General features: G+C 44.5%; 1 pseudogene; it reads left to right on the top strand.

The window, feature by feature from the left end:
• The first annotated feature begins 8,834 nt into the window (after positions 1 to 8,834).
• Positions 8,835 to 14,286, top strand: LOC100452791 (olfactory receptor 7E24-like; annotated as a pseudogene).
• The last annotated feature ends 516 nt before the right edge of the window (positions 14,287 to 14,802 follow it).

Below are 14,802 nucleotides of genomic sequence, written 5' to 3'. Positions count from 1 at the left end.
TATCTTCTTATCTGTTCCATTCCTTTTGTAGTGTGGGTTAAAAAAGGCAGCAAGGTCAAATAAGAATGATATCACAGGGTGAACACCCCCTGTGATATTAGGAGTAATACCTCCCTAGGATATAGAATATACTGTCACAGAGTATACATACATGGGGTACACCCACTGTGATATTAGAAGCAATATCTCCCTAAAGTATGATGAAAAATATCACAGGGTGTGCACACTGTGTGATATGAGGAGTAATATTTACCCTGGATATTACGACTAATATCAAGGGTGTACACACACGGTGTACACGCACTGTGATATCAGGAGTTGTATCTCCCTAGGATATTATGAATACTACCACAGGGTATACACTATGTGTACATCCACTGTGATATTTGAAGTAATATCTCTCAATGAGATTATAAATAACATCAAAGTGTGTACACCCCTGTGACATATTAGGAGTAACATCCTTCTAGGGTATTACAGATAACGTCACAAAATGTACACCTTCTGTGACGTTTTGTACACTCTTGGTGACATTAAAAGAAACATCCCCCTAGGATATTATGAATAATAACACAGGAGGGGTACACACGTGGTGTACACCACCTGTGTCATCAGGAGTAACATTCCCCTAGGATATTACGAATAATATCACAGCAGGTGTACACACATGGTGTACACCCCATGTGACATTCGGAAGAGCATGCCCCTAGGATATTAGGAATAGTATCACAGGCATTGAATACACATTTTTAATGCGTAATGTCACCCCCGGTGACATTAAAAATAACATCCCCCTTGGATATTACGAATAATATGACAGGGAGTACGCCCCGTGTGACATTAGGAGTACCATCCCCTGAGGATATAACGAATAATATCAGAGGGCGTACATGCATTGTGACTTTAGTGGTAACATCTCTTTAGGATATTACAAATAATATCACAGGGTGTACAGGCACTGTGACATTAGTAGTAACATCCCGCTGGGGTATGACGAGTCATATCACACGGTGTACACCCCCGTGAGAATAGTAGCAACATTCCCCTAGAATATTACGAATAATATCACAGGAGGTACAGCCCCTGTGACTTACGAGTAACTTGTCTATAGAATATTACAACTCATATCACTGTGTGACTCTGTGTACACCCCGTGTGACTTTAGGAGTAACATCCCACAAAACTATGACGAAAAATATCACAGGGTGAACACCCCCTGTGACCTGAGGAATAACGTAGTTTTAGGATATTATGAATGATGTGACAAGGTGTACACACCCTGTGACGTTAGGAGCAATATCCGTCTAGGATGTTAGGAAGACTATCACACGGAACACACCCCCTGTGACATTAGGATATGACAAATAATATCACAAGGTGTACACGCATCGTGACATTAGTGCTAATATCCCTCTGGTACACTATGAATAATATCAGAGGGCGTACATCCCTGTGACATTAGGAGTAACATCCCCCTAGAATAGTAAGAATAATAACACGGGGTGTACACCCCCTGTGACATGAGGAGTATCATCTCGCTAGAATATTACGAATAATGTCACAGGGTGTTATTGTCTATGCCAATAGGAGTACAGACCCCTGGGAAATTATGAATACTATCACAGGGTGTACAGCACTGTGACATTAGGAGTAACATCTTTCTAGAATATCACGAATAATATCACAATGTGTACACCCCCTGCATCATTAAAAGTAAAATTGCCCTAGGATATTACGAAATAGAACACAGGGAGTTCACCCCGTGTGACATTAGAAGTAACATCCCCTGAGGATATAACCAATAAGATCAGAGAATGTACCTGCATTGGGACATCAGTAGTAACATCTCTTCAGGACAATACGAATAATATCAAAGGGTGTACACGCATTGTGAAATTAGTAGTGAACTCCCTCTAGGATATTAGGAATTTTATGACAGGGTCTACAGGCCTTGGGACATTAGCAGTAACGTTTTCCTAGAAGATTACGAAGAATATTAAAGGGTGTACAGGACCTGTGAATTACGAGTAACATTTCCATAGCATATTGCACATAACATCACTGTGTATACATGCCGTGTGACATTAGGGGTAACATCCCACAAAATTATAACGAATAATTTCACAAGGTGTGCACCCTCTGTGACATTAAAAGTAACATTTCCCTAGAATATGACGACAATATCACGGAGTGTACACCCTATTTGATATGAGGAGTGACATCTTATGAGGATAATATGAGTAATTTGACAAGGTGTACAAACCCTGTGACATAAGGAGTGATATCTCTCTAGGACATTATGAATAATATCAAAAGGAACATACCCCATGTGACAATAAAAGCAACCTCCCCTTAGGAGAATAAGAATAACACCACAAGGTGTACACACAATGTGACATTATTATTAAGGTAAAGCTAGGATATTGGGAATAACATCACAGTGTACAGAGTCCTGTGACATCAGGTTTAACATTCCCCTACAAAGTTACGAATAATATTGAAGGGTGTATACCCCCTGCGACTTTAGCAGCCACATCTTGCTAGAATATGGAAGATAACGTCCCAGGGTGTGAACTGAGGGTGGCAGTATAGAAAGGATCCTAGGAAAAATCGGGGAGTAATATCACCCCCCATCCCCCCCCGGATATGACGATCCACATGGCAGGGGGGTGAGGCACCCCCCGCGATGCGGGGTCCTAAGAGCCAGCCCCCTCTCCCCCCCTGGCTCTTAGGATCCGCGGTGGTCTCACAGCCTGTTTACTATATTGTGGGTAATATCATCTCCCCCTCTGGAGATTATGAACTGTTTCACAGACAGGTGTACTCCCTCGGTGTACAGAGGGAGTACACCCGTCTCTACTGGGAGTGATATCATCCTCTTCCTCCCTGAATATTAAGAGCGGTATCACAGGGGTGTTTCTACTCCCTGCGATATCGCGTGTCATATCCTCCTCTCCCACGTTGCAATTAGAAACAATATTAGTGAGGGCGTGTCCACCTTCTGTCGTATTGAAAGTAATATCATCCTCTTCCCTCCAGGATCATGGGAACAATATCCCTGAGGGGTGTCCACTTTCTGCCATATATGTAGTCATATCACCCCCTCCACCTTGGAATATTATTAAGGACCATCTCACACAGGGGTGTACACTTCCTGCGATATTGGGAGTAATATCAACCTCTCGGCCTCTGAATATTAGGAAGAATATCACAGGGTGGGTGTACACCTCCTGCTCTATCAGGGGGAGTCATATCTATCTATTATGGGGAGTAATATCATCCTCTCCCTTTCAGGAGATTAATAACAATTTCACAGGCTGGGTGAACACAGCCTGTGATGCTGGAATTATTATCATCCTCTCCCCCTCGGGATACTAGGCACAATATCACAGAAGAGGTGTACACTCCCTGCGATATTGGGAGTAATATCATATGCTGCTTCTGTGAATATTAGGAGCAATATCACCGGGTGGCTGTACATTCATTGCTATGTTGGCAGTCATGTCATACTCTACCCGCTGGGTATTAGGATCGGTGTCACAGGGTGAGTGTACACCTACTGCGATATGAAAACTAATATCATGCTCTCCATCCCTGGATATTAGGAACAATATCACAGGTAGGTGTACACCCCCTGCGGTATTAGCAGTAATAATATTATGAAATATTAAACATCAGTCTTATTAATAATTATCAATGGTAATATTAATTAATAGTATAACGTTATTAATCATTAATGATTATTTTCAAGATATGATTATGCATGATTAAAATGAATTAATATTAATGTCACTTTTAATATAGTTATTAATCTTAATATTAATTATTGTTTTATTACCAACATCACTTGTGATTGACATAACATTAATTACTGATATCATTATTTTATTATTAATGGTGATATTGCTATTAATTATTCATAATAACCGTTAATATTTTTAATCCGTCCTAAGTTTTACTGTCTCTACTGTAATTATTAATCTCGATGATTACTATTAATTGTTATTATATTTATTAATATTAATAATTAATATAACTGTTCCCGATATCCGTGGGGGAGAGGATATTACTCCCAATATCGCAGAAAGTGTACACCCCTCTATGATGTTACTCCTAATAGCCAGGGGGTAGAGGATGTCATTATTGAAAATATCGCAGTGGGTGTACATCCCTTCGGTCATCTTCATCCTAATATCCTGGGTGGGAGCGGATGATATGACTCCCAATATCGCAGGGGGTGGAGACGTCCCCCGTGATACTGTCCCTAACATCCAAAGGTGGAGAGAATATTTCTTCCAATTTCGCCGGGGGTGCACACCACCCTTGTGATATTGATCCTAATAGCCAGGCGGCGAGAGGATGATATTAGTCTGAATATTGCAGGAGGTGTACACTCCCTAGGGATATTGTTCCTAATATCCAGGGACGGAGAGGATGATATCACTCCCAATATAGCCAGGGGTGTACACCCCTTCTGTGACATTGCTCCTAAAGGGCAGCCGGGGAGAGGAAGATATTACAGCCAATATCGCAGGGGGTGTACACCCCCTTGAGACATTCTTCCTTATATCCTGGGAGGGAGAGGAAGATACTAGCGGCAATGTCGCAGGGGCTGTACACACCCACTGTGATATTGTTCCGAATATCCCCAGGGGGAGAAAATGATGTTACCTCCAACATCGCAGGGGGTGTACATCCTCCTGTGATATTGTTTCTTATATTCAGGGGGAGAGGATGATATTACTCCCAATATCGCAGGGGTTGTACACACCTCCTGCGATACGGGGAGTAAGAGCCAGCCCCTATCCCCCCCTGGCTCTTAGGACCCCCATCGCAAGGGGGTGAGGCCCCCACGATGCGGGGAGTCATATCACCCTCCTCTCCCCCCCTGGATATGACGATCCACGGTGGGCACACAGCGTGTTCACGTTATTGTCAGTAATATCTTCTCCGCCTGTGGAAATTACCAACTATGTCACAGACGGGTGCACATCCTCTGCACTCTTTGGAGTAATAGCATCCTCTTTCCCCTTGATATTAAGAACAATATCACAGGAGTGTTTTTACCCCTAGGGGCATTCCGTGTAGTATCATCCTCTCCCACGTTGAAATTAGGAACAATATCACTGGGGGTGTGTCCACCCCGTGCGATATTGAAAGTAACATCATCCTCTTCTCTCCTGGATCATGGGAACCATATCACTGGGGTGGTGTACGCTTTCTGCGGTATTGGGAGTAAGATCATCCTCTCCGCTTTGGAATATTAAGGACCATATCACAGTGGGGCTGTACACACCCTGTACTATTAAGAAGAATATTATCCCCCTGCACATTGGAAAAAATATCACAGAGTGGGTGTACACCTCCTGGGATGGGGGGGTGATATCATCTTGTCTTCTTCTGCATAATAGCAACAATAGTACACGGGTTTGTACACTTTCTGTGATATTGGGAGTAATATCAACCTCTCTACCTTTGAATATTAAGAACAATATCACAGACTGGATGTACACCCCCTGCGATATTGGGAGTCATATCAGCCTCTCCTCTCCATGGATATTAGGAAGAATATCCCAGGATGGGTGTACACCTCCTGCTGTATGGGGAGTCATATCGTCCTCTCCCTTCCTGGCTGCTAGGAACAATTTCAGAGGGTGGGGGTCCACAGCCTGCGATATTGCGAGTAGTATCCCCTCTCCCCCTCCGGATATTAGGAACAATGTCACAGAAGGGTTGTACACTTCCTGGGATACTGGGAGTAATAGCATTCTCTTCTTCCGTGAATATTAGGAGCAAAATCACCGGGTGGATGCACACCCAGTGCTATACTGGGAGTAACGTCATACTCCAACCCCTGGAGATTATATTCGGATCAATATCACCGGCTGGGTGTACACCTACTGCGATATTGAACGTAATATCATGCTCTCTCCCTCCCTGGACATTATTAGGAGCAATATCACACGTGGGTGTACACCCACTGAGGTATTGGGCATAATAGTAGTATGAATTATTCCTCATTTATTATTAACATGAATATGACTGACCGATATTAATATTAATATTAAGTAATTGCTAATAAAAAGTTTTCAGATTATTAATATTAATATTAATTATTGGGAGCTAATATTACTCTTTTCTAATGAATAAGATCAATATCAGTTATTAATATCAGGCTTCATTAATCATTAATATTAATCATTTATTGTGATTGTTAGTATAACTAATATTAATTATCGTTATTATCGGTATTGATTTTAAAAATTATATTATCAGTTATTAATATTGATAATTATTAGTGTCAATTAATAATTAAGATTATTAATTGCGGTAAGTCACATTGCGCCATTCCACCCCTCCCTCGGCAGCTCGTTTACGACCCAAAATGGGGATACAAATGCCCCTGAGAGAGCAGCAGTATACTGGGATAGATGAGGATGGTCACGTGGTGGAGAGGCGTGTTTTTGGCTACCAGCCCTTCACCTCCGTCAACCTTCTCAACTGGAAAACCAATACACCGCCTTACACTGAAAAGCCACAAGCCCTAATTGATTTGCTCCAAACTGTTATCCAGACCCACAACCACACCTGGGCTGACTGGCACCAGTTGCTCACGTTCCTCTTTAACAGCGAAGAAAGGCGGAGAGTCCTCCAAGCAGCAACTAAGTGGCTAGAGGAATATGCACCAGCTGATTATCAAAACCCCCAAGAGTATGTAAGGACCCAGTTACCAGGAACCGACCCCCAGTTGGACCCACGTGAAAGACAGGATATACAAAGGCTAAACCGAGACAGGGAAGCTCTCTTGGAAGGATTAATGAGGGGAGCTCAGAAGGCCACAAACGTTAACAAGGTCTCTGAGGTCATTCAGGGAAAAGAAGAAAGTCCAGCACAATTCTAGGAGAGACTGTGTGAGGCCTATCGTATGTATACTCCCTTTGATCCCGATAGCCCTGAAATCAGCGCGTGATTCACATGGCTTTAGTCCATCAAAGCGCAGAAGACATGAGAAGAAAACTGCAGAAACAGGCTGGGCTTGCAGGGATGAACACATCACAATTACTAGAAACAGCTAACCAGGTGTTTGTAAACAGGGATGCAGTAAGCCGTAAGGAAAACGGCAAAGAGAATGGATGTCAGGCCCGGCGAAACACCGCCGGCGAAACACCGACCTGTTTGTTAGCTGCAGCAGTCAGAGGGGCCCCCCCAAAGAGGCAAGGGAAGGGGGGCCCTGGGAAAGAAACTCAGCTTGGCTGTCAGAGTTTGCAGCATAACCAGTGTGCTTCTTGTAAGGAAATAGGACACTGGAAGAACAAATGCCCTCAGCTCAAAAGAAAACAAGGTGACTCAGAGCAGGAGGCCCCGGACAAGGAGGAAGGGGCCCTGCTCAACCTGGCAGAAGGGTTATTGGACTGAGGGAGACCGGGCTCAAGTGTCCCCAGAGAGCCTCTGGTCAGAATGACAGTCGGGGGTACAGACATTGATTTTCTTGTAGATAGCGGTGCTGAACATTCGCTAGTAACCACCCCGGTCGCCCCCTTATCCAAAAAGACTATTGATGTCATCGGAGCCACGGGGGTTTCAGCAAAGCAAGCTTTCTGCTTGCCTCGGACTTGTACTGTAGGAGGACATAAAGTCATTCATCAGTTTCGGTACATGCCTGACTGTCCCTTGCCTCTTTTGGGAAGGGACTTGTTCAGCAAGCTGAGAGCCACTATCTCTTTGACAGAGCACGGCTCTTTGCTGCTAAAGTTACCCGGAACGGGAGTCATTATGAGCCTTACGGTCCCCCGAGAGGAGGAATGGAGACTTTTCTTAACTGAGCCAGGCCAAGAGAGAAGACCAGCTCTGGCTAAGCGGTGGCCAAGGGTATGGGCGGAAGACAACCCTCCAGGATTGGCCAGTTAAGACTGGGGCCCAGCTGGTTAGGCAATAACAGGACCTGGTCCCCAGAGAAGCTCTTCAAGGTACCCAGGTCCGTCTCAAGCACCTAAGAACTTTTGGAATTATTATTCCTTGTCAGTCTCCATGGGACACTCCCCTCCTGCCTGTTCCCAAGCCACAGACCAAGGACTACTGGCCGGTACAGGATTTGCGCTTGCTTAATCAAGCTACACTGACTTTACATCCAACAGTACCTAACCCATCCGCATTGTTCGGGTTGCTGCCAGCTGAGGACAGCTGGTTCACCTGCTTGGACCTGAAAGATGCTTTCTTTCCTATCAGATTAGCCCCTGAGAGGCAGAAGCTGTTTGCCTTTCAGTGGGAAGATCCGGAGTCAGGTGTCACTACTCAGTACACTTGGACCGGGCTTCCCCAAGGGTTCAAGAACTCCCCCACCATCTTCGGGGAGGTGTTGGCTCGAGACCTCCCGAAGTTTCCCACCAGAGACCTAGGCTGCGTGTTGCTCCAGTAGGTTGATGACCTTCTGCTGGGACACCCCACGGCAGTCGGGTGCGCCAAGGGAACAGATGCCCTACACCGGCACCTGGAGGACTGTGGGTATAAGGTGTCCAAGAAGAAAGCTCAGATCTGCCGACAGCAGGTATCTTACTTGGGATTTACTGTCTGACAGGGGTCGGAAGGCAGCCCGGGATCAGAAAGAAAGCAGGTCATTTGCAATCTACCGGAGCCTAAGGGCAGAAGGCACGTGAGAGAATTCTTAGGAGCTGTGCGGTTTTGTAGATTGTGGATCCCAAACTTTGCAGTATTAGCCAAGCCTTTGTATGAGGTCACAAAGGGGGCGGGGACCGGGAACCTTTGGAATGGGGATCCCAACAACAGCAAGTCTTTCATGAGTTAAAGGAAAAACTTCTGGCAGCCCCAGCCCTGGGGCTACCCGATCTGACAAAGCCTTTTCCATTGTATGTGTCAGAGAGAGAAAAGATGGCAGCTGGACTTTTAACCCAAACTGTGGGGCCCTGGCCGAGGCCGGTGGCCTACCTCTCTAAACAACTAGACGGGGTTCCTGAAGGATGGCCCCCCTGTTTGAGGGCCTTCGCAGCAACTGCCCTGCTAGTACAAGAAGCAAATAAGCTGACTCTTGGGCAAAACCTGAACATGAAGGCCCCCCATGCTGTGGTGACTTTAATGAATACTAAAGGACATCATTGGCTAACGAATGCCAGACTCACCAAGTACCAAACTTTGCTCTGTGAAAATCCCCGTATAACCATTGAAGTTTGCAACACCCTACACCCCGCCACCTTGCTCCTGGTATCAGAGCAGCCTGTCGAGCCTGATTGTGTAGAAGTGTTGGACTCAGTTGACTCTAGCAGACCTGACCTCCGGGACCACACTTGGGCATCAGTAGACTGGGAACTATACGTGGATGGGAGCAGCTTCTTCAACCCCCAAGGAGAGAGAGGTGCAGGGTATGCAGTGGTAACCCTGGACACTGTTGTTGAAGCCAGATCGTTGCCCCAGGCCACTTCAGCCCAGAAAGCTGAACTCATTGCTTTAATTCGGGTCTTAGAACTCAGTGAAGGTGAGACTGTAAACATTTACACTGATTCTCGGTATGTCTTTTTAACCCTTCAAGTGCATGGAGTGTGATAGAAAGAAAAGGGCCTATTGAACTCTGGGGGAAAAGACAGAAAATATCAACAAGAAATCTTGCAATTATTAGAAGCAGTATGGAAACCCCACAAGGTGGCAGTTATGCATTGCAGAGGACACCAGCGAGCTTCCACCTTGCTGGGTTTGGGGAATTCCCACGCTGACTCAAAGGCTCGAAAAGCAGCATCTGCCCCCTTCCGGGCATCAGTGCTCCCTCAAGCACCTGATCTTGGACCTACTTCTTCTAAAGAAGAAAAGGACTTTCTCCAGGTAGAGAGAAGGACAAGTGATGGAGGAAGGATGGATTCGGTTTCCAGATGGGAGAGTAGCTGTGCCACAGTTGCTAGGAGCTGCAGTTGTACTGGCTGTGCAAGAAGCCACCCATGTAGGTCAGGAGTCACTGGAAAAGTTGTCAGGCCGGTATCTCTACATCTCGCATTTGTCAGCCCTTGCCAAAACGGTGAGGCAGCGGCGTGTTACCTGCCAACAGCATAATGCGAGGCAAGGTCCAGCCGTTCCGCCCGGCACACAAGCTTATGGAGCAGCCCCCTTTGAAGATCTCCAGGTAGACTTCACAGAGATGCCAAAGTGTGGAGGTAACAAGTATTTACTAGTTCTTGGGCGTACCTACTCTGGGTGGGTGAAGGCCTATCCAACATAAACTGAGAAAGCTGGTGAAGTAACCCCTGTGCTTCTTCGAGATCTGATTCCTAGATTTCGACTGCCCTTACGGATCGGCTCAGATAACGGGCCTGCATTTGTGGCTGACTTGGTACAGAAAATGGCAAAGGTATTGGGGATCACACGGAAACTGCATGCCGCCTCCCAGCTTCAGAGTTCCGCAAAGGTGGAGCGGATAAATCGGACTATCAAAAATAGTACTCTTGTCTTCCCCGCTGGATATTTAAAACAACACCACGAGGGGCGTCAAACCACCTGCTAAATTTGAGGGAATGTTATCCTCTCCCCCCTCCCTCCGGCCCCGGATATTAGAGACAGTAACACAGGGGTAATGTACACCCACTGCTTTATTGGGAGTAATATCATCCTCTCCCTTCTTGGATATTAGGAACAATATCACACTGTGCGTGTACGCCTGTCGCCAAATTCAATGGAATGTCATCCTGTGCCTCCCTGGATATGACGAACAATATCACGGGGGATGTACAACTTCTGAGGTATTGGGCGTGATATCATCCTCTCCCCTCTGGAAGTCAGGGACAATATCACAGGGGGGTGTACACCTTCTGTGATATTGGAAGCAATATCATCCTCTTCCCTGCTGGATATTAGAAAAAAAATCACTCATGGTGTACACCCACTGTGATATTAGGAAGAATATTACAGGGTGTACACCCACTCTGACTTTAGGAGAAATAGCTCCCTAAAATGTCACAAATAATATCACAAGGTATACAGTAATATCTCCCTAGGATATTACAAATACTATCACAGGGTGTACACCCACTGTGATAACAGGAGTAATACATCCCAAGGATACTACCAATAATATTACAAGGCCGTACACCCACTATGACACAGGGAGTGATATCTCCCTAGGATATTATGAATAACATCACAGAATGTACACCCATGGTGTGCACCCACGGTGATATTAGGAGTAATATCAACCCAGGACATAACTAATAACACCACAGGGAGTACAGACATGATGTACACCCACGGTGATGTTATGAGAACTATCTCCCTAGGATAATACCAATAACATTACACAGTGTACACACATGGTATACACCCACTGTGGCACTAGGACTAATAACTTTCTAAGATATTACGAATAGCATCAGAGAACATAAACACATGGTGTACACCCAGTGTAACTTTAGGTGTAATTTCTCCCTAGGATAGTACGAGTAACATCTCAGTGTGTGCACACGTGGTGTACACCCACTGTGACATTAAGGGTAATATCCCCCTAGGATATGACGAGAAACATCACAGGGTGTCCACCCATGGTGTACATGCACTGTGATGTTAGGAATAATATCTCCCTAGAATATTATGCATAATACCACAGGGTGTACAGAAACTGTGATATTAGAGGTAATGTCTCTCTAGGATATGATGAATAATATCACAGGGTGTATACCCACTGTGATACTGGGAGCAATATCTCTCTAGGATAGTATGAATAATATCACAGAGTGTACACCCACTGTGATATTAGGAGAAATATCTCTCTGGGATATTACGAATTATATCACAGAGTGTACACACATGGTGTACATCCACTTTGATATTAGGAGTGATATCTTCCTAGGACATTACAAACAACATTGCAGAGTGTACACCCACTGGAATATTAGGAATCGTATCTCCCTAGGTGATTACAAATAATATCACAGGGTGTACACCCACTGTGATATTAGGAGTAATATCTTCCTAGGGTATTATGAATAATTTCACAGTGTGTACACACATGGTGTACACTCACTGTGATATTAGGAGTAATATCTACCGAGTAGATGACAAATAACATCACAGGGTGTACACCCACTTTGATATTAGCTGTAATATTTTTCTAAGCTGTTACAAATAATGTCACAGGGTGTACAAATAGGGTGTACACTCACTGTGATATCAGGAGTCGTATCTCCGTAATATATTATGAATAATATCACAGGGTGTACACCTACTGTATTATTGGGAGTGATATCTCTGTAGGATATTACAATTAATATCACAGGGTGTGCAGCCACTGCGATATTAGGAGCAACATCTTTCTAGGATATTACAGACAATATCACAGGGTGTACGCCCACTCTGATGTCAGGAGCAATATCTCCCTAGGATATCCAAAATAATATCACAGGGTGTACAATCTGTGCCTTCCGGGTTCTAAAGGATTCTCCTGCTTCAGCCTCCCGAGTCGCTAGGGTTACCCGTCACCATGCCCAGCTAATTTTTTTTATTTTCACTAGAGACGGGGTTTCACCACGTTGGCCAGTCTGGTCTGGAACTCCTGACCTCAGGTGATCCGTCAGCCTCGGCCGCCCAAAGTGCTGAGATTACAGGTGTGAACCATGGCGCTCGGCCAAGAGTTATATATTCAATTAATTTGGAAACACAGCTCCCATATTTGAGTGTGCATGTACTTTTATGAAGAAATGATGTCAGAAAACCTAAGGATGATAATAAATATGAAAAGTAACTGGCATGTTAAAAGGTCTTCCGATTAAGAACTATAAGGTTCGATTTCGTTTTTAGATAATGCGGTCCTAGCTCTTGTATCATCCTTCTACATATTCTACATCAAAGGAATTTGTCGCATGGTGTCAGAATAAAACAGAGTGTATTTCACTGCTTCTTAATTTCTTTCAATTAGACTGAGATCTTTTTCTTAAAGAGAGAAGAGCATCTTCATTGCATTTTATTTTTTCTGGAAAGAGTATTTTACTGAGATCACGGATTTGTTATATATTACGTTTTGGTCTTCTAACATTCTTCAGTGGATTTTCTCTAAAGTAGTATGTACAGAAGGAGTTGAATAGCAAAAAAGTAAATCATGTAATAATTCTGAGATTTTTGGGTTTGTCACAACTGAGAAATATTGCTGACGGTGTATGGTCCTCAAGTGTGAAAATGTTCCTTGTGAATTGCTTGCATCCAAAGTATACACACAGCATTAAGGGCTGGTTTTTATCTTTTATTTTTCCAATCCTCTTTTCTTCTCAAGGTGTCCAAGTCACAAAGAGCCACGGAATCTCACAGGTGTCTGAGAATTCCTCCTCCTGGGACTCTCAGAGGATCCAGAACTGCAGCCCATCCTCACTGGGCTGTCCCTGTCCATGTATCTGGTCACGGTGCTGAGGAACCTGCTCATCATCCTGGCTGTCAGCTCTGACTCCCACCTCCACACCCCCATGTACTTCTTCCTCTCCAACCTGTCCTGGGCTGACATCGCTTTCACCTCGGCCACGGTCCCCAAGATGATTGTGGACATGCATTCGCACAGCAGAGTCATCTCTTATGCGGGCTGCCTGACACGGATGTCTTTCTTGGTCCTTTTTGCATGTATAGAAGACATGCTCCTGACTGTGATGGCCTATGACCGATTTGTGGCCATCTGTCGCCCTCTGCACTACCCAGTCCTCACAAATCTTCACCTCTGTGTCTTCTTAGTTTTGGTGTCCTTTTTCCTTAGCCTGTTGGATTTCCCAGCTGCACAGTTGGATTGTGTTACAATTCACCTTCTTCAAGAATGTGGAAATCTCTAATTTTGTCTGTGAGCCATCTCAACTTCTCAACCTTGCCTGTTCTGACAGTGTCATCAATAGCATATTCATATATTTCGATAGTACTATGTTTGGTTTTCTTCCCATTTCAGGGATCCTTTTGTCTTACTATAAAATTGTCCCCTCCATTCTAAGAATTTCATCGTCAGATGGGAAGTATAAAGCCTTCTCCACCTGTGGCTCTCGCCTGGCAGTTGTTTGCTTATTTTATGGAACAGGCATTGGCATGTACCTGACTTCAGCTGTGGCACCACCCCCCAGGAGTGGTGTGGTGGCGTCAGTGATGTACACTGTGGTCACCCCCATGCTGAACCCTGTCATCTACTGCCTGAGAAACAGGGACATTCAAAGTGCCCTGTGGAGGCTGCACAGCAGAACAGTCGAATCTCATGATCTGTTCCATCCTTTTTCTTGTGTGGGTAAGAAAGGGCAACCACATTAAATCCCTACCTCTGCAAATCCTGCCCCTTAGTCACATTATTGTTGTTGCTTGATGGCTTTTATTCCTTTCCACGTTTCCTATGTGAATATTGCTTTCATCGTTATGCCTTTAACTGGAATGGGTGAGTATTCTGGGATCCTTTGTTTAGCATAAACCTCATGACTGAATCCTCTATACCTGGCGGCCTCCTTTAGTTTCTGACCAGTAACCCTGTCATCCAGGTGGAATCACAACCATCTTTTTATATACAGGAAGTCCTCACTTCATTTTGGAATTCCCTGAAAATTGACTTTCTGGAAGCAATGTACAGCAGGTCCTCCAACACCATTGTTGTGTTCAAAGTTGTTATGATGTTGATGAGGAATAAGTGGTTTCACTATACACAATTTTGCTTAAAGGTGAAGTTTCCAAGAGACTTTCAAAGACGATAAGTGAGGACATACTGTACATCAAATTCATATCCTCTTCCAGAGTTCATGTGGAATTTCTCTATAAACTGCTTCTAGAGAATCTATTTAGGCGGGTTATGTGTAGAGATCCATGTCA

Source organism: Pongo abelii, chromosome 12 (genome assembly GCF_028885655.2).
Source record: "Pongo abelii isolate AG06213 chromosome 12, NHGRI_mPonAbe1-v2.0_pri, whole genome shotgun sequence".
Lineage (NCBI taxonomy): Eukaryota > Metazoa > Chordata > Mammalia > Primates > Hominidae > Pongo > Pongo abelii.
Note: the sequence above shows the minus strand (reverse complement) of the source record. Positions and strands in the feature narration are given on the sequence as shown.